The following is a 21,178-nucleotide window of genomic DNA, read 5'->3' on the forward strand; positions in this document are numbered from 1 at the left end:
CTTGCATCCCTGGGATGAATCCCACTTGATCGTGATGAATAATTTTACATATGGGTTGCTGTATTCTGTTTGCTCGTAATTTAGTGAGGATTTTTGCATCTATATTCATCAAAGATATTGGCCTGTAGTTTTCTTTTTTGGTTATATCTTTACCTGGTTTTGGTATCAGGATGATGTTTGCTTCATAGAATGAGTTTGGGAGATTTGCGTCTGTTTCAATCTTTTGGAATAGTTTGTAAAGAATCGGTGTCAATTCCTCTTTGAATGTTTGGTAAAATTCTGCTGTGAATCCATCTGGTCCTGGGCTTTTCTTTGTTGGGAGCCTTCTGATAACAGCTTCAATCTCCTTTATTGTTATTGGTCTGTTCAAATTTTCTACGTCTTCACGGTTCAGTTTTGGGAGCTTGTTTGTGTCCAGAAATTTATCCATTTCCTCCAGATTTTCAAATTTGTTGGCGTATAGTTGTTTATAGTAGTCTCGAATGATTCCTTGTATTTCAGATGAATCAGTTGTAATATCGCCTTTTTCATTTCTAATTTTTGTTATTTGAGTCTTCTCTCTTCTTTTTTTTGTTAGCCATGCTAATGGTTTGTCAATTTTATTTATCTTTTCAAAAAACCAACTTTTTGATTCGTTGATCTTTTGAATTGTTTTTTGGTTTTCAATTTCATTCAGTTCTGCTCTGATCTTAATGATTTCTTTCCGTCTGCTAACTTTAGGATTGGATTGTTCTTGTTTTTCTAGTTCTTTAAGGTGAAGTGTTAGGTTGTTCACTTGCCATCTTTCTATTCTTCTGAAGTGAGCATTTAATGCAATAAATTTTCCCCTCAATACTGCTTTTGCAGTATCCCACAGGTTTTGGTATGATGTATCATTGTTTTCATTAGTTTCAATAAACTTTTTGATTTCCTGCTTGATTTCTTCTTGGACCCATATGTCATTAAGTAGAATGCTGTTTAATTTCCAAGTGTTTGTATAGTTTCCAGAGTTTTGTTTGTTATTAATTTCTAGTTTTAATCCATTGTGGTCTGAGAAGATACATGGGATAATTCCAATTTTTTTGAATTTATTGAGACTTGATTTGTGACCTAATATGTGATCTATCCTGGAGAATGATCCATGTGCTGATGAGAAGAATGAATATTCTGAGGTTGTTGGGTGGAATGTTCTGTAGATATCTGCCAATTCCAATTGGTCTAGAGTCTTGTTTAGATCTTGTGTTTCTCTACTGATTCTTTGCCTAGATGATCTGTCTAATATTGACAGTGGAGTGTTCAGGTCCCCTGCTATTATGGTATTAGTGTCTATTTCCTTCTTTAGGTCTAATAGAGTTTGTTTTATAAATCTGGCTGCTCCAACATTGGGTGCGTACATATTTATGATTGTTATGTCTTCTTGATGGATCAGTCCTTTTATCATTGTGTTGTGTCTCTCATTGTCTCTTTTTATGGTTTTTAGTTTAAAGTCTATTTTGTCAGATATCAGAATAGCTACTCCAGCTCGTTTTTCTTTTCTGTTTGCATGGTAAATCTTTTTCCATCCTTTCACTCTTAGTCTATGTGAGTCTTTACGGGTGAGGTGGGTCTCTTGTAGGCAGCATATAGTTGGGTCCTGCTTTTTGATCCAGTCAGCCAGTCTGTGTCTTTTAATTGGGGAATTTAAGCCTTTTACATTAAGAGTTGTTATTGAAAGGTGTTGATTTATTCCTAGCATTTTATTGGTTGTTTGGTTGTCTTAGGTGTCTTTTGTTCCTTGCTTTCTGATTTACTGTTTGTTTTCTGTGTTTGTTGGTTCCTTAGGTTGTAGATAGTGTTTTTGTTAGCTTGTTTTCTCTTCATGAATGCCATTTTTATTATACTAGCGGGTTTAGATTTTTCTTGGGTTTTTATGGCAGTGGTAGTTATTTTTCAGGAACCAAACCCAGTACTCCCTTGAGGATTTCTTGTAAGGGTGGTCTTGTGGTAGTGAACTCCCGCAGTTTTTGTTTGTGTGAGAAATATACTATTTGTCCCTCATTTCGGAAGGATAGCCTTGCAGGGTAGAGTATTCTTGGCTGGCAACCTTTGTCTTTTAGTATTTTGAAAATATCATCCCATTCCTTTCTAGCTTTTAGGGTTTGTGATGAAAAGTCTGATGTTAATCTGATTGGGGCTCCCTTATAGGTGATTTGACGCTTCTCTCTTGCAGCTTTTAAGATTCTCTCTTTGTCTCTGAGTTTTGCCAATTTGACTATGACATGTCTTAGAGAAGGCCTTTTTGGGTTGAATATGTTTGGAGATCGTTGAGCTTCCTGGATCTGAAGATCTGTGATTTTTCCTATACCTGGGAAGTTTTCTGCCACTATTTTGTTGAATATGTTTTCAATGGAATCTCCATTTTCCTCCCCTTCTGGAATACCCATGACTCGGATATTTGATCGCTTATGGTTGTCTGATATCTCTCTCAGATTTTCTTCAATGTCCTTGATTCTTTTTTCTTTCTTTTTGTCTGCTTGTGTTATTTCAAACAGCCCATCTTCAAGTTCAGAGGTTCTCTCTTCAACTTCGACAAGCCTGCTGGTTAAACTCTCCATTGTGTTTTTTATTTCGTTGAATAACTTCTTTAGTTCAGCAAGTTCTGCTACATTTTCTTTCAGGACATTGATTTCCTTGTACATTTCCTCTTTCAGATCCTGTATACTTTTCCTCATTTCATCATGATGTCTAGCTGAGTTTTCTTATATCTCATTCAGTTTCCTTTGAATTATCACTCGAAATTCCTTGTCAGTCATTTCAAGGGCTTCTTGTTCTATAGGATCTAGAGTTTGAGATTTATTAACTTTTGGTGGTGTACTTTCTTGATTTTTTGTATTTCTGGTATCTTTTTTTTGGTGTTTATTCATTGTGGCCAGGGGTTTCACAGTCCACCGGTTTGAGACTAATGACTAACTAGGATGGTGCTGTGGTTGCCAATTTGGTATGGCTCCCTCCGTGACTGCTCAGTTGGCCTCTAGTGCCTTGTGTGTGTGGTTGCCTCGGGTCTTGGGCTTCTCCGGGGAGCCACCTTTCTGCTCAGCTTGTACTCTGCTGGGCTGGTGGATCACATACCACAGGGTGTGTGATCTCTGTTGAGCTTTCACTTCCTGTGCAGGACTTCTCCCTGTTCCGTGTGCTCTGGCCCAGGCTGTTAGATCGTGCAGTAGCGACCCCACCGGGTGTGTGGTTTTTGTCGAGTCTCCACCTCCCTGGCCGCACGTCTCCCCACTCTGTCCGCCCTGTGCTGGGCTGGGGCATGTCTTCTGCACCCCTCGTCTATCAGCTGGGCCTTAAAGACCCTGCTCGGCACCGCCTCGCCCAGGAAGTCTACCAGGTTTCTGCTGGGCACAGACGACCAGTCTCTCTGGGTGCCTTTGTAGCACTATGTAGATCTTTCTCGGGTCTTGTTCACCTTTGTATCCCCCCAGTATAAACCGAGTCTAGCGCCCACCTGCAGCCTGGTCTCCGGCAGGTTCAAGTGGACCTGGGAACTCTCCTACCACACTATTCCCAACCAGAAATTCGTTAGGCTTTTTTCCAAACTGGTGGCCACAGAGATGGTATCTGCCTCCCAGTAACAGGGAGTTTACCTGGGGCCGGAGTCCAGGGTATGTTGGAGTGACAGTTGGCCCGCCCGTACTTCCTTGCCCTCCCAACACTGGCCCGGGATGCCCCCCGCCACCAGCCCCGCCAGAGAACCACGGAGGGAGTGGGAGCGGAGGCCGGTCTGCAGGCTCCGGAAAGCCTGGCACCAGGCCAGTAAGTAGGAGGGCTCAGTGATGGCCAAGCAGGGCGGAGCTGCCCACACCTGGGAAAATGGAGGCCGCACCGGGCGGTGAGTGGCCTGGTGGTGCAGGCGGGAGGCGCGTGGGCATCCACCCCCCGAACAGAGCTGTGCCAGGGGTCACTCACAGTGCTGTGCCAGGTCGGGTGCTCGCTCTCTGTCTCTGGTTTGCCGCCTTTCCCAGTTCTCGGCCGCTGCCGCCTCGGGCTGTTCAGTCGCGGTGCGGCTCCGGGGCTCCCAGGAATCTTCTTTAATGCCGGCCTGAAACCTCGAATCCTGAATAGGGCAGCTGGCCGCCTTCAGCGCGGCCCCGGCCTCCGGGATCCTGGCTGCATCCACAGCAGCCCTGGCACCATGTTCCCTGTTTCGAGACTCACTTTTGGAGCTAAGAAACAGTTCTTTTCCTGCTCCACACTTCAAAGCTGTTGCCTGTAAATGAGGCAGCCTCTCCTGCCGGGGGCAAAGTGGCGGTCACCCCCACTACCGGTCAGCAGCAGCAGTACTCCCTTAAGAGATGGCGAGAGGAAGGTCCACAAGTTTCCCAGCTGCCTGAGGCCCAGTGGCCGCCTTTTCCACCTCAGCTACTCCGCGCCAGCCGCCGCAGCCGCCGCCATCTTGAAAATTCATTTTTGGCCATTTTGTTGTATTTCACATTCCTTCTTTAAAAATTAATAGTTTCTTTTGGAGACTTTTTTTCTTCCAAAATAATAAGACTGAAAGTCAACTTCACTACAAGTGGAAAGTTGAAAAGACATGCTGAGTTAGCTAAGATTGCTAGTATTTTGAGGACAGAGATTTAAAGACAATTTAAAAATTTAAAGACAATTTTATGGGTTCAATTAAGAAAAGTTAATAAGAAACAGGATTGAGTTCAGGAGAAGTAAAACAGGCAACAAGTTTACATAGCCTATACTTAGCAGACATGAAAGAAAAATCTTGATATTGAATATTCTGTATTCAGTATATGAGTTTTAGTATAAGTCATTACGGATAGTCTCATTAAAATTCTAACCAGGGGGGCCAACCCCGGGGCCGACCCTGTGGCGCACTGGGGAGAGTGCGGCGCTGGGAGCGCAGCAGCGCTCTCGCCATGCTTTTGGATCCTATATAGGGATGGCCAGTGCACTCACTGGCTGAGAGCGGTGCGCCGGTCACAAAAAAGACAAAAAAAAAAAAAATTCTAACCAGGTGAAGGGGTTACGTTGCTATTTCTATTGTTTCTTATCTACATATTTTTCTGTATGCTTAGGTCACCAATATATCAGTTCGGGCTTCTTAATTTTAGGGGGAATGTTGGGAAATTACAAATGGTGTAAAGATGAGGAAGAATGAAGCAAGGTTTTGGAATGATTGTTTCTGATGAAGTGTAGCTGAGAGGTGACTAAATACGCAGTAATTGTAATCAGATGTGCTGGATCCATGACGTTAAGGGGAACAAGGCCAGTTTCAGCTTTCTATTCAACCGTGCTCTGCAAAATACATCTTACCTGAGCACAAATCATTTCTGTAGGAAAAGGAAAATGTAACAGTGACGTAATGTCAAATGCTCAGTAACTTTTGAAACCTTGCTCTTGTGCCTTAGAAAGTAGTAGAGGGTAAGGGATGGGCATAAATATCAACAGGTATTTAGTAGTGAGTTAAAAAATATTTCCATTTCAATAGTGTTTTTCAGCCGAAAAGGCCAAACCATTTCACTTAATATATTTTTACCCTTTACAACAGTTCTATGAGGGAAAGTGAAGACAATGTTTATTAATGTTTATTATTGCTTAAATCCCTCAACTGTAGGTTCTGGAGACAGGAGACATTGGTAGAGGTCAAAAGCGTTGGTTGTGATAAAAATTTCATACCTTTTCATCTGGTGACCCGTGCACTAGACAGCATTGTTTTTAGAAGCCCATGGATAGGTTCACATGAAATTCATTATCCCGTTTATGTTGAACTTTAACTTTGCCAGACAGACACATTGGAGAATCTTTTCTGCCCTGTGGGCATTTGGCACAGGAAAGGCAAAGTAGACAAAATTGGAACATAAATATTATGTTACAGTATTGCTTTCTCTTCTGTGTATAATAGTTACATGTTCTGACTTCTAATAGACTTTTCTAAGGAAAGACCACATTCCTATTGAAAATGGAAGAAACTTCATTTCTAGAAAGAGCAGAATGAAGGATGATGACATGTAACAGGAAAGAGTTACATTAAGCGAAAGGAAATCTGGATATAAAGTAAGGATAGACTTTAAATTTTTGGCCGTTCCTTTTAGTTTTATCACCAGCTTTTTCTTTAGAATGGAGAGCTTCTTTTGGAGATGATGTTTAAAGAGAAAAAATAAAGAAGCAGTTTATAAATGAGAAGAGAGGTTAACTTGAGTCAAAAATTGCATCATAGTTAAAAGCCTCCAGGGCAGCTAGTTGACAGAAACCAGCTAGGATCATTTGGAATTAATTTCACTTTATTATGGCATGAAAGGGTATTCATGAGCTTTTGGTTATACTTCAAGAGCACTGAACTGGTAGTTTATTTTGGGATTTTTTTATTTAAAGAAATTATTGTTTTGATTATTATTAACTATTTTCTGGTTGCTCATGATGTGTTCATTATTGTTTCCATATGAAACCCTCTCGAAATAGTTAAGTAATCAGCTTTTTAAGTACAATCTTGCACCCATGGAATGTCTATTATATTCTAAATTTGTATCCCTATTATAATTTATTAATAGTATAAACTAAAAATTTAAATTAGGACTACATGTTTGATTTATAGGTATAGGAAAAATATTGTTCTGATTGGTTAGTATAAGGACAATAGAAATTCTACCATTGCCTCAGAAAATTGTATAAACTACTTTGTGGGGCTATCTCTTTTTGTTCATGTATCTGTTTCATGACTACTTGTCTTTGGCTTTCATTGCTCAGACTATATTTTTCCCAAAGGGTACTTATAAATAGTTTTCTTTATTAATGACCAGGCATTTTTGAGGTCCTCAAGGATAAGAGGCAGTGTAGACTTTGCCACTTGCTAGTTTTGTGGGGGAGACAAGGAGATAAATAGGTAAACCATTACAATTTAAAGAGTTAAGTACTTTAAGAGAGATATGGTGAATGGCAAAAAGGAAGCACCGAGAAAGATTCTCCAAATTTGTCAGAATATGGGGAAAAAAAGGAAAATTTAAAGGTATGAATGAGGGTAGGGCTGGGGATGTGGGCCGTGGGAAGCCCTCACAGAGAAAGTGACCCTTGGGCTGAAACTTGAAGAATAAATAATTAAGTGTTCATTTGGTGATTCTCATGGGGGTTGGAAGAGGTAGAATGCATTTACAACGGAAGGAATAGCAAGACTAGGAGCTATGGCTAGAGAACTGAGATATGTAGTGAAAACTTGGAATATCTAATCTGGGTAATGAATCCAAGAGGTAAAATGAGCCACATAACATAAATGCATGGCTAAGTGGTCTTGTAGTATCATCAATGTGATGTGTGTATAGAATTGCAATGTAAGTTGGGAAAAAAAGGTTGGACTAGGTGGCCTATACAGTCTCATCAAAGAGCTGTAGTGGCCCTGAGAAGTTTTTTTTCAAAAAGCTCCAAAGTATATCCGAATCTCTGGAATGGCTGGGGTGGAGGGTGGAGGCGGAGTCGCTATCCTTGGCCAATTAGGACAGAAAGAGCAGGTCCCGAGTTCCGATTCTAGATCTGAACTAGATTTCTTGGGTAATCACTTTCGGTTATCTCTTTTTCTAAAATAAGAGGATTGAAGGATCATCTCTTATGCCCCTTCATTCATTCACCCTCCATATATTTACTGAATATTTACTAGTTGCCTAGAACTTTTTTTGAATTCTTTAGCTGCAGGTGAGTGAAATAAAGCTCAGCTTTCATAACTACAATTAGAGCATCATTCTGTAGAGCTGAGGATGGAAAAATAGCCTGGGAAAAGTGGTTTGCAGGAAGCCATTCCATAAGAGTATTTAAATTATGAAACTACATCAGGTCTGTGATGCCTAGAGACCAGGATGATGGTAACAACTTCTGTTGACTTCTTACCAGGCACTGCACTAAAGACTGTATATGCTCAGTTAATACTTACAATAACCCTTTGGAGTAGATGTACTATTATCATTCTTTTCATAGCGCAGGTAAGGAAAATGAGACTAATATAGGGTAAGAACATTGCCTAAGGCCACATAGCTATTAAAGGGGCTTCAAACTCAAGATTGTCTTACTTCAAATGTTATGTTACAACAGTGATTGCCAAGCTTGGCTGTATGTTCTGAGGGCCCCGCCCCAAACCTAAGGATCAGAATTTCAGAAAGCTCAGCAGAGATATGTTTATTTTAAAATAGCTTATCAGGTAATTTCCATGTGCAGTCAGACTTGAAATGCCCTTATAAACAGATTTACTAGAATGACAGAAAAAAGCTAAATAGTTGGGCTAAACTGAAAGAGTAAGAAAGTATTAAGGCTTGGAAAGAGCACTACACAAGGTGTCTGAATTTGCATCTCTGTTCTGGAAGGGATGTGCTGTTAAAGGAATAATAGAGAACAAGGAGGGGAGGCCTCAGTTCTAGTCATTTTTTCTTTACCAACTTTCAGTGTAAGTAAAGGCAAAAGGTTGGACTGGATGACTTGTAAGGCCCCATGACAGAGCTACCAGCAGATTGGGAGAAAATATTTGCAAGCCATGCATCTGACAAAGGATTAGTATCTGGAATATACAAAGAATTCAACTCAATGAAGTAATTTGTTTAAAAAATGGGCAAATGAGCTGAATAGACTTTCTCAAAGGAAGACATACAAATGGCCAATAGGTATATGAAAAAATGCTCAACATCACTAATCATCAGAGAAAAACAAATCAAAACCACAACAGGATATCATCTTATCCCAGTTATAATGGCTATTACGAAAAAAGAAAATAATGAAGGCTGGTGAGGATGCTGAGAAAGGGTAGCTCTTATACATTGTTGGTGGGACTGTAAATTCGTACAGCCATTATGGCAAACAGTTTAGAAGTTTCTCAAACAACTACAAATAAAACTACCATTCAATCCAGCAATCCCACTGCTGGATATATACCCAAAGGAAAGGAAAGGAAATCAACATGTCAAAGGGATATGTGTACTCCCATGTTTATCATGGCTCTATTCACAATAGCCAAAATTTGGAACCAACCTAAATGTCCATCAATGGATGATTGGATAAAGAAAATGTGGGATATATATGTGATGGAATAAAAAAAGAATGCAATAAAAAAGACTGCCATAAAAAGAATGCAATTCTACCATTTGTATCAACATGGATGAGCTTGGAAAAAATTATATTAAGTGAAATAAGTCACAGAAATAAGGCACAGAAAGAGAAATACCGCATGTTCTCACTTGTATGTGAATGCTGAAAAAAGTTGACCTCGTAGAAGTAGAGACTGGAATAGTGGTTACTAGAGACTGGTAAAGGGAGAGGGGTGGGAGAAAGGGGAGCAGAGAGTCAATAGATGCAAAATTGTAGAGAGAGAGGAAGAATAAGATCTAGTGTTCTATAGCAATATAGGGAGATGACAGTCAATGACAAATTACAGTATAACTTTAAGTAGCTAGTTGAAAGGATGTTGAATGTTCCCAACACAAAGAGGTGACAAACGTTTGAGGTGATGGATATGCTAAATACCCTGACATGATCACCACACACTGTATAAATGTACCCAAATATCACATTGTACTCCATAAATATGTAAAATTATGTTGGTTAGATAAAGAAAAAATAAATTAAAAAAAAATTTCAGAGGCAGAAGTAGATTAGAGGTTACCAGAAACTGGGGGAAAGGAATAATAGGTTTTTGCTTATTGGATGCAGAGTTTCTGTTTAGAATGACAAAAAATGTTTTGGAAATAGATATAGTGGTTTACATAGCATTGTGAATGTAATGAATTCCGTGCAATTGTATTTTTTAAAATGCTTAAAATGTTAATCCTTATATTATATATATTTTACAGCAATAAAAATAATGTAAGAAAAGAATGTAAGAATAAGGTGTTATGTAGGTTTCATTTAGCGTAATTAAAAATATTTCCTTGGAAGAGAAGAATTAATACATTGACCTTGATGAGTGCAAATTTACACATTTTTAGACAAACACGAATACCAAATCAGAATATAAAAATATTTTATATACCTCTAAGGTTATTTTTATTTTTTTTCCTGGAAATGGCTAATTGTTGACTCACCCAGAGAAAGCTTGAAAAATGACCCGTAATTTAAGCTTACTATTAATATCTCTCCGGCCTTTTCAAGTCCCTTTGAACAATAGTTTTGTGTAGATGTTTACATGTAGAATGTCATATTATATCTCCCCAAATTGTTGCGGAAATTCCCAGTTGAGAGCAAAATGTTCATTTGAAAGTTAATTTAGCCAAAAATGCAGTTTACAAGTCCTCTCTAGAGACAGCTATTTCACAGATTTTTTTTACATTTTAATAGCTTTGTCAAGAACTTGTTTGAAGATGTGATAAAAATAAATGTAAAATTTGCACCTGAGACAAAGCTGAGAGGGGAAAATATCATAATATAGAATTCACAACCAATATAATATAATAAGCTGCAGGCAATAAATTCTTGAATTTATATACCTGCTCTCTCCTACCCCCATATTTGTTTTCTTGTGCAGGATAGAGGGATCAATGCTTGATAGCAATTCTTGTGAAGAAAACCTATGCATTGTGAACTTAAGAAGGGCCGTTGTGTGACATATTTGCCCTGCAATATAACACAGAATTAGCACATGGCATCCATAGTGAGGGGAATGATTGTCTTTAGTACTGATCTGTGCTATTGGTCTATGTCCAGGGTGTGCTGAATATTGGTGCATTGGGAAGGGTCACTGAGATGAGGAGGGAGTCTTAAAATCACAAGAAGAATTTTAGAGGCAATTAATTGTGTTTAGCATGGAGAAACAAGGTTGGACTAGGAAATCAGTTTTTGAATGTCTGTCTTAGGAAAGTTATTATCCAGAGCATCTTTGTGGGTGGAAGTTAGAGAGGCACAGATTTTATCTGAATGTAGGAAAACAAAAGTTTTTGACAGTGGAACAACTTACTGTCTCTGGAAGAATTCAAGGAGAGGGTAGAATTCAAGCAGAGGGTAGCCCCCTTCTGTGCAGTGGCTGTCAGAAAAAGGATTTAGACACTGGATAGGAAGTAGGATGTGGGCTAGGCCCTTTCAGTTTTCCAATTTTAGAATTATATGTTTTAGTAAAGTATTTAGCAAAGTGTATTTACTGATAACTAAAATATTTGGCCAAAACTGAATCCCTTCTGTGTATTAGCTTAATATCCTTGTCTCTAACAAAATTTTACTCTTGTGATGATTAAGTACACAAAGTAACGTAATTGCTAAAATAGCTTCTTTCCAAGTTGTTTTCCATACTTTATTGGAAATTATCATTACCAAATGCTAATCTCCTCATACTATATGTCTGCTTAAAACACAGTCTCTCTGTGCCATGGTCTGAATGTTTTTGTCCCTCCCAAATTCATATGTAGAAGTCCTAACCCCCCAAGCTGATGGCATTAGGATTTGGGGCTTTGGAGTGATTAATTAAGTAGGTCGTGAGGATGGAGCCCTCATGAATGGGATTAGTGCCTTTAAGAAAATGGCCTCAGAGAGCTAGCTAACCCCTTCCACCTTGCAAAGACGTAAGGAGAAGGTGCTGTCTATAAAGAAGCAGGCCCAAACAGGCACCAAAGTTGCCTTGATCTTGGACATTCCAGCCTCCAGAAGTGTAAGAAATTAATGTTGTTTGCAAGTCACATGGTTTATGTTGCTTTGTTATAGCATACCGAACAGATTAAGACACTCTGGACTGATTTTAGGGTAAAGACACATTTTAAGCATAACGTACAGAGTTCAGCATGGTCTGCCGCTACCTGCTTCTCTGCCGCTACCTGCTTCTCTCATGTTGCATCACCTTCCATTTCCAATCCAACCACACTGACCTACTATGACTTTACTATACATACACCATGTTTCTATTTGCCACTCATCATTTCTTATGCTGTTTCTTCCTGCATAGATGTACTTTTCATTCCTGGGTGGTTACCACTATCACTGTCCAGATTTCAGTTTACTTACCACTTAATTAAGGAAGCCTTACTGGTCTTCCTATTTAGATCTCATTTCCTGTTACACATGCTTGTACTCTGTATTTCTCATTCACAGCATTTATCATTATCAATTTACATTTGCTTATGTAGCTATTTGACTAATATGTTTCCCCTACTAAAATATAAACACCCTAAAAGGAAAGGTCATTTTCTGGTTTTAGTTCACTATTAAACTCTTGGTGCCCTGCAATATGTGCATATCACAATAAATATGTGTTGTGTGAACAATGTAAGTGGAACAGATAACACTGTAGAAGTACAGAAGAGAACATTTAGAGAAAAGATGTGATACAGTGATTCCCAAGGCACTGAGTTGATTTTATATAGAGCTTGCATTTTTTTAGACTGTTATTACTTTTTACAAAAGCCCTAAGACCTAGGATTATTATGTTATGTTGTATTATATTTAAAGATAAGGACATTTTTAGTTAACAAACTAAAGATTAATCAGTTAACAAACTCAAGATTAATAATTAAATAGCAGATTTATGATAAGAAACTATATGTTTGAGATTTTAGAAAAACAACCATTCACTTGTTGTACCTAGATGTTATATTCTTTTATAATTTGCTTCAAATGGCTTATTGCTTATAATTTTCTATAGGACTGTCGTAGTTCACGTTGGTATAACAAAATTCCATAGACTGGGCGTCTTGAACAACAAACATTTCTCACAGTTCTTGAGGGTGGGAAGTCCAACATTAAGGTGCCAGTAGATTCACTGTCTGATAACGGCCTCTTCCTGGTTTACAGATGACTGCCTTCATGCTATATTCTAACACGGTGGAGAGAAAGAAAGAGGGAGAGAGAAAGAGAGAGAGAGAAAGTTCTGGTCACTTCCTCTTCTTATAAGGGCACTAATCCTATTACGGGGCTCCACCCTTATGACCTCATCTAAACCTAATTATATCCCAAAGGCTCCATCTCCAAATACCATTCCATTGGGAATTAGGGCTTCAACAAATGAATTTTGGGGAGACACAACATTAACTTCATAACAAGGACTAAACTAAGTTTTATTTATAACCCATTCATTTAAAATATATTTGTAGTTTTAAAAAATCCATACGGAATTCTCAGTTAAATATGTACCTTAGAATCCTTGACAGGTGGGACTTGAACTGTGAACGCAACACTGCCATCTAGTGACAGCTAACCTGATGAAATTAGAAAACCCTGGGGTAGCCGGTAAGAGTGAAACAAATCATTCATGTAGAGTATGCCAGGCACGTAACTTAGGGCAGTCATTTCTTTTTAGTGAACATTTGAAGTGGCTGATTCTTATGAAGATCATAGATTAATAATAACTAAATAGAACAGAAATGCTTAGCTATTTTAATATTGCCCGTGTAGTCAGTGGATAAAATGGCTTCTCATAACTGTGCCAATTGAAAATGGACCTGTCTCCAGTTTCCTCACTCTCTAGTGCTTCTGAATGAGTGAGTTTTGTACTCTGATAACCTAGTAAAAAAGAAGTTTTCTTCTTTGTTTGAAGAACTAAGTATATTCAGGAATATCCTATGAGGAAATGGGTCCTTGGTAAAATTTCTAGTTGGATTTTGCAATATTGTAAGGAAGAAGCAGAATGCCAAAGGAAACTCCATCTATCTCAGGAGGACCCTCAAAGTCACTTTGAATTAGATTATTGTGTGGTTTAATGTAAACACATTAATAAAATACTTCCATACATACAATAAATAGGTAGAAAATGAAGTATTTTTTTTGAAAGGATTGAACCCCAAAGGAAATATAATTTATTTGTATCTCAAATCCTGAACTTTTGTGATAGATTTTAGCAATATTTTAAATGAATTACTGTTTTAGTACATCAAAATTGCAGATAGAGTTGTCATCTAAAATCCCCTGAGCTATTTTTTTTTATCATTTGCAGATATCAGATCAAAAGAAATAACAATTATTCTATTTCTCTAGAGGCCTAGCTAAACAACAAAAGCCCATCACTCTCAAATGATAACTTTGCTGACTGAAGTGAGTTTAACATTTTTTAAAGATAGTTCTGAGAGGATTATGTATATTTGTCTGCTTACTGATATAGTCGTTGAACTTTATACCTAAGGTATTCTAACTCATGGTTTAGAAATAGCCTAACTGGGCATATTAATTACTTTTTATATCAGTCAGTGAAAATGATTGCTTTCTTGACAAACACTACTTATTACCCTCTCTCCTGAAAATAAACATCACATAACAGAGTTGATATTTTGCCAAGACTTGAAAATCTCAGAGGCATGAGCAAATTCAAGATAAGAAAATCATCTGCCTTACATATATTTCTTGGTTGGTATCCTTAAAATAGAGTTGTTTTGTGCTTACTTAAGTACAAATGTCCAGATATGACCCCATTTCTTGTTTTCTTGTAAGATATTATTCATGTAAAGAATGTGGATAGCATCAGACAGTAGCAGATGGCCATCTGCAAGAGTATGATTTAAAACTAGTTGCCAAAAACTGCTGCATCAATACCAAAGGGGATTAATACTTTGAAAAATATGTTGTACAATGTAGTTTGATTAGCTTGTAAGAGGTACAGCCAATCTGGTATGTAGAAGTCAGTGGTGACCCAGAAAATATTATTTCCTTTATTATTAATAGAAATTATTATTAATTGTCAATGAGTCCCTATGATGTGAATTAAATTGAATTAAGGTATTGAATTAAGCACTTTACATACATGATTTCATTTATTTGTTTATTTTAAATGGACAGAATCTGCTAATAGTTCTCAGTTTTTAAGCACAGTTTATTGATTTAGAAATGGCTTTTACTTATTTGGTGAATATTAGTGGATACACCTAGAATTAGATAATATTCATGTATAATATTCATGAATAATATTCATGTATACATTTTCCTCCCTTATCATGTACCTATCATTTCCTCCTGCCATCCTGCAAGAAATTACCACTATTCTGAATTTAGTTTTTCTCATTTCTCTGCCATTGAAAAAATAGTTTTATCTCATATATATTTAATGTATTGATTGTTTTGCTTGATTTTGAGCTTTTCATTTCTTGAGAAATCCTCACCTATACTGATATCCAAGAGATTCACATCCAAGGAGTATCAAAAAGTACATAGAAAGATTTGTATTATCTTTCAGACTAACAGTAGATTTCTCAGCAGAAACCTTACAGGATTTCAGTTCCATTTTTCTATGAATGTTTTGAAGTACCTTCGTATAAATTCTATTAAAAGTTTTGAATTTTGCTTTTGATATTTAATTCCTTCACCATTTAGGAACTAATGTTTTGGGGTGGTTTGAAATAGGGATGTAATCTCATTTTTTTCCGTATATATAATCAATCTTCCCTTCACTGAATAAGTTCTTCTATCCCCACTAATGTGCTGTGCCATCTCTGTCACATATCATAGTAGAATATATGTGTGGTTCTGTTAATGGGTGTTTGTTTTATTACACTTGTCAGTTTATCTATCTATATATAAAAAACACATTCTAAATTACTATAACTTTATAAGTCCTGTTATGTGCAGGTGAAATCCTTCCTACTTCTCTTATAGTGTTTTAGTTTGTTTATTTTTGCTGTTTTGCTTTTCTGCATACATTTTAAAGTCAGCTTGCCAAGTTTCATGAAACAACAACAACAACAACAACAACAACCCTGCTTGGCTTTTGATTGGAATTGCATTGAGTTTATAAATCAACTTTGAGGATTAGAATCTTCACAACATTAAGTCTTCCTATATAAAACATGGTATGTCATGCATCTACTTAGGCCTTCTCTTAAGTTTTTTTAGTTTCTTGTTCTTACAAGTTTTACACTTCTGTTAGATTTACTCCTAAGTAATTTTTATTGCTCATATAAAATCTTTTAACATTTATTTAAAAAAATATTTGTTGCTGTTACATAGCAAGTCATTAGCTTTTTTATATTGATGGTATGTTCTGCCAGTGCAGTATCCTCTCCTACGATTTATACTAATTTGTTTATTGGGCATTTGGATTTTCTATTTTCTTATGTTTGTTATCTTTTTTATTTTATTTGGGTTAATATTAGTGTTATTTTTCTATCTTTCAATTTAGAATCTTGGCTCAGTAATTTTGAGATTTCCTTTTTTGTCTAATATAAGTTTATAAACCCCCAAATATAAAGTTTTTAAAATTATTGAAATAATGGATTTTAAATTATCTGTTGTTACTAACATCTAAATTAATTGCATTGTTACAGAAAATGATCTGTGTGACCCATATATTTTGAAATGTATTGATATTAGTTTTACATTCCATTATTTAGAGAAGTTTTATAACTTGGTTGTGCTCACCTAGCTAATGAATGACATGGTTAGACATCTCATAAGACTCCAAAATTTGTACTTTTAATAATTTCCTACAGTGTCTTAGACAGAATCAAAGTGCATATGCCATACTGTCATTATGGAATAAGTCTTTGATTATGAGGCCTGAAATATTTAATATCTTGGTGAAAGTTGAGCTCCATTTCAGTGTATTAGTTTTCTATTGCTGCCTTAAGAATTACCACAATATAATTGTACCACATAGTGGCTTAAATATATTCTCTCACAGTTTTATAAGTCGGAGGTATAGCAGGGCTCAGCTAATTTCTCTACTCTGAATCTCACAAGGTTGAAATCAAGGTGTCTGCTGGCTGGGCTCTTATGAGGAGGCTCCGAGAAGAATTTGCTTCTGAGATTATTTGGGTTGTAGTTCCTTGCCGATGTAGGATTGAGGTCTTCGTTTTCTTTCTGGCTGTCAACTGGGGGCACCCTTCAATGCAGAGGCCTCTCATCACAGCTTACACATGGGTCCCTACATATCAGAGTCAGTGACTCCTTCTCATGCTTGGAATCTCTCTGAAATCCCCTTCTGCCCAATCTCTATTCCTTCCAGTGAGAGAAAGCTTTCTGTTTTAAAATGCTCATGCGATTAGATTGAACCCATTTGGGCAATTTAGGATTATCTCCTTATTTTAAGTTCCATAACCTTAATCACATTTACAAAGTTTCTTTTGATAAGTAATTCAACATATTCACAGGTTTCAGGAATTATGGCTTGGACATATGTGTGCGTGGGGGGGGGGAGGGTAAGGGTGGGAGGCGAGGCTTTCGACCTACCGTCCTCATTTCTTTGATCTTTCAAAATAATCACACTGTGAGTATACTCCTGTAATAGCGGTTCAGTCTAATTAAAGGAGTATGAAGAAATAGAAGACTCATGTCTCTTCACAGGGGGTGTAGGGATGGGAGACAGAGAATAGGAAAGGAGGGAATAGTTACATTCTTATTGCTTCTCATTCTCTCTCATTTTTGTTTTCTTTCTTTCTTTCTTTCTTTCTTTCTTTCTTTCTTTCTTTCTTTCTTTCTTTCTTTCTTTCTTTCTTTCTTTCTTTCTTTCTTTCTTTCTTTCTTTCTTTCTTTTTTTCTTGCCTTCATTTCTGAGAAAGAATGGAGGACAACAAAGGATTAAGTAGTGTAGAAAATAAGACTGAATTTCTGGAATATTTTTTCTCCCCCCCTCCCGTTTCTCCCCTCCTCTTCCTCCGTTTTTTCCTCTTGTATTTTCTCTTCTTTCTTTTCATTTATCTTTTTTATTTTATAGTTTTTTCTTCTTCCCTTCTTCCCCCACCTTCCTCTTCCTCCCTCACTCTCTGTCTCTCTCTCTCTTCCTTCCTTTTCTTTTTCCTTCTTTCCTTTTTTCCTTCTATCCTTCCTTCCTTTTCTTTCTTTCTTTTCAAAAGGGAACAGAGTAAAAAAAATACTAAGGATAGCATTTATTGAATAGGAACCCTTTTGGTGGCATTTTAGATGTAGTTTATGGTTGAATTTCCTCAGAAGATGCTATTATTTTCTCTCTTTGCAGATGAGTTAAGCATACATTAGATAATTCAAATAATTTTCCCATGGCTTGAAAAAGAAAACAGTAAGATTTGAACTTTGATCAATTTGACTTCAAGGCCTATGACTTATGAAATGTTATTTGTTGAATAGCTGATTCCCTCATTTCGCTTACCCTTGCCCCACAGTCTTAACATTGGATTTAAATATTTTCTTTGCAAACTAAATCTTCAGTCTTTTCAAAATCTGTTAATATAAACATTTGTGTGTTTTTATATATCAAAACGTATTTATTCCAAATTAATTTATTATTTTTATTCATTCATTTATTTATTCACTGAATATTTATTAAGTGCTCATTCTGATGGATAGATATGCATACAAAATCTGGGAGTAAAAATAACGAAACAAGGAATTTTCTTGAATTGTCTGCTTTTTTGTAAAAGATGGATTTTTTTCTTTATTTACATACGTGAAAATGTATTTCATGTAGGTAGAGGGACTTTATCATCTTGAGAACAGTGGGGACTTTCAGTGGTCACCTTATAATGCTTTTCCATGACATTGTGAACCAACTATTGTAAAGTTATTTGTAGACATACAAGCTTCATAAATAAATTTACCATGAAGACGATAAATATAAGAGTCATGTTTAGAGTTGTAACCAAATAAAATGGTGATCAACGCATGGTACATGTGTTTAAAGATTCAGTTCAGTTCAACATTTACTGAATACTGCCATTGTGTGAGGGTTGAGGATACAAAGCTGTAAAGACAGGACTCAGCCTTTGAGAAATTTACAATCCAAGTGTTAAGAAAGAATGAAAAGGAGTAACCCAGTTTCTATAGGCCTAGATCATAGAGTTGAGAGGCAGAAATAATTAGAGATTGAGGTACCTGGGGAATGTCTGGCTCTCTAGGGACTGGTTTTGTGGGAATATGTAAAAACAAGGCAATGCATATCAGCAACTCAGAAGTTTGAAGCCTGATCAGACAAACACATTTATGAATATACCAACTGAAGAGGAAATGGTGCTGGCTATGGCTAGAGGGATAACTCATCACCAAGCAGGGAAGTGAAGCAATCTGGCTTCATGAGAGATGAACCCCAAGACCTTGGCTTGACTAGTGCAGTCTACTGACAACTAAGCCATAATGTATATGGCCCGTGGGAGCTACTGGAGCAAGATTTTCTCACCTCTCTTAATTTAATCTTCCTTTCATACCCTTCAGTGCCATTTTTTTTTACCTTGCTTTTATCAATGAGATGAAAAGAAGTATACAGTTCAGTGTGCTGAATTATTCTCCTACTAGTTTTCTCACTTTGGGTAAGGTATTCAACCTCTCAGGATCTTACATAACTCATCTGTATAATGGATGCAATCGTTTTTACCTTGCAAGGTTTTTGAAAAGATTTTGTGTGTTCATTAAAATCACTTAGCCTAGTGCCTGTTCCACATTAGATGACAAAGAAATGGTAAGCTGTCTGTTGTACCCTATCATGTCAGCTTCCCGTAGAAAAAGATCTTTGTTGTTGTTGCTTTGTTTTCATTTATGCTTATTTAAAATATTTACTTTTGTATTTTTAACATAAATGTTAACTATTTTTTAAGGCTAAATTTGGCCAGTGAGTTAGGAAATACGCAATTACATTTGCTTATTATAATTTAATGGTGACCATTGTTTCATCACTTATAGAGTAAACAGAACAATTCAGCTAAATAGCTTAAGATAGTGGTTCTCAAACCTGATTCCATATTAGAATCATCTGGGAAGCTTTCAAAATTTTGGTATCCAGGCACTACCCCAAGCAAGCCATTGAATTCAGAATTTCTAATTGTGGACCTAATTATTATTATTTTGTAACACCTCTTCATCTCTGAACCGACAATAATACCATCTACTCAGCTATCTTTCAGACTTGGTCTGAGAATTACATTAAAAATATATTCAAAGGCAATTGATAAAGTGAGAATTGAAATAAAATGTAAGGTCATATAAGATGCTTTAGCATTTTAGAAATATTTATCCTGCTCCTGAAGGGTTTACCATTTACCTAGAGAAGTAGGACAAAACATAAAAGTTCACGGTAACATGTCACATACTAAATGGAAGTAACAGAGAATAAGTGTGCTAGGAGTCCCAACACACTGCGTAAGCGCTCCTTTTTGAGCATGTGGCTGTGACCTTCTCTAGTACTTCTCAAATATGTATACCTCAAGTTTCTTTAGTGATAAAAGAACAACAATAATATCCTTCCTGGGGATGGAGAGGGGTATTAAGAGGAAAGTCTTATCTAGGGTAGTTGTCTATAAAACTACTTACGTCAAATGTTCATGAAAAGAGTCATTCAAAACATTATTTTTTACTTACTATGTGCCTTCTGGATATTCTTTAAAAAGCCACTTAGAAGAGACAGTATAAAGTGGTGGTTAATAGCATAGATGCTTGAGCCAGAATCTCTGGGTTTGCATTCTGGCTGCACCACTTCTTAGTTGTTTTATGTTGGGTTAATTCTTGACTTCACTATGTCTCAATATTCTCCCCTATATAGGTGGGATGATAATAATATTAATTATTCCCTAGAGTTGCAGGAGTAGGCTTAGTATATTAATAGATATAAAGTACACTGAACTGTGTTCGGCCAATAATAAGAGATAAGCATGTGTTTGCTAACATCTTTCCATCCTATTCCATAATGTTCTTCATTTGTTTTAATATGGAGATAATGCTTTAAACCAGCTATCATCAAATGAAAATGGTGCTCAAAAAAACTGATATATCTTGCTCCCAAGATATATTCAAACATATGAATCTGTTTTCCAAGGCACCTTATTATTTAAGATTGGTCATTTGTGACAACATGGATAAACACAGAGAATAATATGCTGAGTGAAATAAGGGAGGCGCAGAAAGACAAATACTGCATGTTCTCACATATTCTTTGAATATGAAGTTGAACTCATAGAATTAAAGAGTAGAATGGTGGCTACCAGAGGCTGGGGTGTGTGTGTGAATAAGGACAGGAGAGATGTTGATCAAAGGGTACGAAGTTTCAGTTAGATTGGAGGAATGAGTTTTAGTGATCTATTGCATGCATGGTGACCACACTTAATAATAATGTGTTGTATATTTCTAACTTGCTAAAAGAATAGATTTTTAATGTTCTTACCACAAAAAAGGGTAAGTTGGTGAGGTGATGGATATGCTAATTAGCTTGATTGAACCTTTCTACAATGTATCCATAAATCAAAACATTACATTGTACCCCATAAATGTATATAATTATTATTTGTTAATTAAACATAAAATAAAATTTGAGAAGATTGGAATAAGTGTTAGAAGGCATTATAATGAGGGAAGTACAAAAAGCAATGAGAGCGTTTAT

General features: G+C 36.7%; 1 protein-coding gene across 2 annotated transcripts in view; it reads left to right on the forward strand.

Moving 5' to 3' along the window:
• NOX4 (NADPH oxidase 4) overlaps positions 1–21,178 on the forward strand; it is a 158,742-nt gene that overhangs the window by 20,341 nt on the left and 117,223 nt on the right. The window lies entirely within an intron of this gene.

The sequence above is a fragment of the Cynocephalus volans genome, chromosome 4 (genome assembly GCF_027409185.1).
Source record: "Cynocephalus volans isolate mCynVol1 chromosome 4, mCynVol1.pri, whole genome shotgun sequence".
Classification (NCBI taxonomy): domain Eukaryota; kingdom Metazoa; phylum Chordata; class Mammalia; order Dermoptera; family Cynocephalidae; genus Cynocephalus; species Cynocephalus volans.